This window comes from Ruditapes philippinarum, unplaced genomic scaffold (genome assembly GCF_026571515.1).
Source record: "Ruditapes philippinarum isolate M1 unplaced genomic scaffold, ASM2657151v2 ctg4629_1_1_1_1, whole genome shotgun sequence".
NCBI lineage: Eukaryota > Metazoa > Mollusca > Bivalvia > Venerida > Veneridae > Ruditapes > Ruditapes philippinarum.
Window position 1 is genome coordinate 89,343 of NW_026856911.1, and position 4,059 is coordinate 93,401.

A 4,059-nucleotide genomic window follows, 5' to 3' on the forward strand; every position below is an offset into this window, starting at 1 on the left:
TAATCACATATTGCATAATAATACTCAAAAGGCTTCTATATATTGAGGTAAGGTTGAATTAAAAAGGAAGAGAAAACAAATTCATCCAATATTTGGGGCATTACTATACCTTCGATCGAATCCTGTTTACTACAAAGGTTGTTTTTTGAAAAATGATAACTTAAAGTAACTAGGATAGAGATATTTTAACACTTAATATGCTTGAAAGATTCATTGTAATTTCGCGCGATTATGTACAAGGAATGTTGAAAACAAACTGGGTTTTAAAAAGTAACGGTCACAAAACAAATATTTTTTCGTAATTGAGCTGTTTAACTTATTTATAAAGGGGTATGTTTTAGTCATTATTGTATGTGTTAAGTTTAAAGGAGCATGTTTTAGTCATTATTGTATGTGTTAAGTTTACAGCAATATTTACAACATCTGCATTCGCAGCTTAAAGGCATCAACTGTGGTTCAAAAGCCTAAAACATAAAATTTGATTTCCTGACATTTAAAACAGATAGATATGCATAATATGATTAAGAAATATACTTGCAATAAATTGAAACCGTTCTTTTGTGCTATTTGTGACCAGATTTGAGTGAATAGCGTTGCAGCGCTTTTCAATTATGGTTCATATTTTTACACTAAGACAATATTTTTGGAAACAGAGACAGTAAATTATTTGAATTTTTGCACACATGTTATTAGTCTAGACCAACATCCAATGGAAAATATATCTCGAAAAATTATTTTCAGTCCCGTCATGTCAAAAATACTTATTGGAGCTCCTTTAATGTTGTTTCAAACACTGGCATGAATACTTTACGGTTACTTATTGAAAAAAATATATACTTGAACAAAGTCGAATATTCAATATACGAACAATAGGCAAGTTTGCCGCGGGAAACTACAAAACAGACAAACCTCGTATATTGGGTGTTTACCACCCGTCTCTACCAAATAATTGTTAAAGCTGCACGCCTCCAGATGAGCAAAAATATTTCGATAAAATCAAATCTGAGAAAAATGTACTACGATTGTAGAAAAGGTATAAAGATTCAAAATTCTAGTAAAAATTTACATGTTATGTGAGATTAATTACCGGATTTTTCAGTGTTTATAACTATATTTCTACTGCGTTACTAACGCAGTAAGGGCTATTTTTGCATATTTTGACCTCTTTATAGTAATTAACATAGGTGGTTGTAAGTGCCATTGACAATGTGTAAATTGCATTCTTTTGGTAACCTTACAATATTATTCTGTTAAATACATTTTCAAATTTTCATGAAAATTAGCATGAATCTGGAGGCGTGCTGCTTTAAATGATGAAGCATTCCTACAAGCATGACAATGATGTGTGTCATTGACACTTTGTAATGAATTTAAAATTATCCCGTTGTACTGAATATGGCTTGAACCATTTTTACTTTCTCCTACAACATGTAAAAAGAATGGTTATTTATGGAAAACTACAAGGCAAAGTTATAACTGCATGTACCTTGTGTGTGTATAACATGATGAAATATAAAAAGCACTGCTTTAATCAAAGAATGCCCAGTATATATCTCATACAAAAATGACAATCCTGATAAAAATTTGATCTATAAAAATACTTAAAAAAATTCTAATATTGAACATTTAATATATTATTAGTGAAGATTTTGTCAAATCGAAATATGTCAAAAACTGAGCATTTTTCTCGCATTTCGGTCCTTTTTTTGTTCTACAATTGCGTTCCTTGTGTCTCGATTACGAATTCAAAGTAATGATTTTTCTTTTCAATAAACTTTAATTTCAGTAATGGAACTACACGCAATCCATCTTGGAATGAGTGTACACGTTTGCTTTGCGTTTTACCGGACAAGACCATGTCGTACTGAAATGGTTGTAGTGACTGTTGAAATACGTTTTAATGTACATTTGTTTAAGGTCACTTATAGGTCCATTTTACATTTAACATTTTACAGGACAAAATGTTTACTCATTTATCACCGTTATTTGTTATTTATCATACATATGTCACTATTATAATAAAATTTTGACGGCCTGACGGACTCCCTGCCATCCTATATCGTTTTTGTTCTTTCCTTCTTTCTTTCTTTCTTTCTTTCTTTCTTTCTTTCTTTTTATTTCTTTCTTTTTTTTTCGTACAACATTGTCACTAACTAATCCGCTTTAAGAACTTGTTAGCAAACTGCATTAAGGCCATTCCCAGTGTTGTTTCCGGGAGTTTGTTTAACGGGATGATGACACTTGAACACCTGGGGCACTAGAATAACTTGTAAGTTTTTTTTTTTAATCGAATGTTATTTACCACGTACCTTGCGATTATGATTATATAAATACACCATCCTAAGATTAGCGATATGAATAATTTACAAAGAAAACAGTGGGTTCGTTGAAACGTCACGCGTTTGTGCACAAGGCAAGTTTAAAACACCCGAGTGTGTAAATATAACGCTCATAAACCGCTTTAAGATTGCCATACAGAAACCGGAGATTATCTTACAACCTTGTAAGTTACTTTTCTCTTGTGAATAATACGCATAAACTTATATTATTTTAGTTGTTTTCATTATCTTAAACATCAAAGCGCGCAGGAAATTCTAACAATATGTGTTGCAATATACATTTTTGCATTTTCATTTTGCATTTTTACATTTTTTTAAAACAGGAATAAATTCACTGGACTTTTTCATATACAGTTTGTCAACTTTGATAGATATTGCGAAATCTGCCACGTTTTTAAAGATTTTATGACATTATCGTTTACAAATGGGCAAAATGAGATTTAATTCATAGATTTAGTATGAATCTGTTCATTTATTTCAGATTATAAAAGCTGTACCTCGTACATTCCCATTGCAATGAAAGGACGACAATTGAATTATACCGCTCTATTTTTGCTGATAATTATAAATATGCAGTTCATTACCATTGCGTCCGCAAATTGTGAAAAACGTTTCCGTTTCATAAACGGAAGAGTACGTCCATTCTGCCTGGATACAGGATGTTCCAATACTGGAGAAACTAAACGATGTACTCTTTTCAGTGGAAGATATTGCCGGTGTATGAACACAGGATCCCTCGCTAGATTGATTTCTCTTCTTAAGAAGGACGTGGAGTCCGCCGTAAACTCGTAAAAAGGTAGCAGAAAATCTCAATTGAAAACTTTTTGAAAAAAAATACATCGTGTGAAATATTATATTTATATGAAAACTAGCAGTTTTTCATTACCAAACATAGCATATTTCAAAACAGGAAATATTGACTCGTGACTCTGTATTATTTCAGACATCGAGTTTGTAGAAATAGAGAAAAACGCATTTCTAAAGAGGCAAAACTGAACATTTGTTAAATTCCGTTTGATGGAGCCTGCTAATGGATGTTATTGATAGATACAAGCTACCGATTCAGTCAATGATAAGACATTCATGTACTTCATGGTACCCTGTTCTTACATTTATGATGATATATTTATTTCTGATGTTTCAATATCGCAATATTTAAATTGTAATTGGAATAAACACCATATTTTTACACTTTTTCTTGAGTTTGTCTACTTTGAAAGCACTGTACTGAGTCTTTTTGACATGGCGGGGCTCAAAATAACTTTAAAGATTTAGGTAGGTATAGATTAACAGCTTTCGTCCAAAATTTCAGATCATTGGCCGACACCCTTTTCCCTGAAGAACCATTTTTTACTATTAAAATTGACCAAAAATCTAAAAGCTTTGCAACGTTTTTTACGCAAATCGAGTTAACAATAGAACAGACATGTGATTTTCATTATGAGTATATGTCTAAATCATCTTTCGCACATTTTCCTGTTTTATGATTGTGTAATGATGTAGAAGAAATTCAAATTTTTAATTTTTGGGCTTTTTGACCTGAGTGGAGTTCCTTTAAATGCTTTATAATTATAAGAGATGTTTGTACCGAAGAATGCGAGCACTTTTTTTTCGTCCCAGAAAACTGTTAACCATTTCTTTCTACGAACAGTTTTAAATTAAAATGCTCATATACCAAGGATGGAAGATCTTTAAATGAAGCATAGGTTTTATAAACAAG

General features: G+C 31.5%; 1 long non-coding RNA gene across 1 annotated transcript; it reads left to right on the top strand.

Annotated features, from left to right (window-relative positions):
* The first annotated feature begins 1,944 nt into the window (after positions 1 to 1,944).
* On the top strand, positions 1,945 to 3,533 carry LOC132748124 (uncharacterized). The gene is made up of 2 exons (XR_009628221.1): positions 1,945 to 2,503; positions 2,821 to 3,533. It is a non-coding gene; the product is annotated as an uncharacterized LOC132748124 (long non-coding RNA).
* Positions 3,534 to 4,059: the final 526 nt, after the last annotated feature.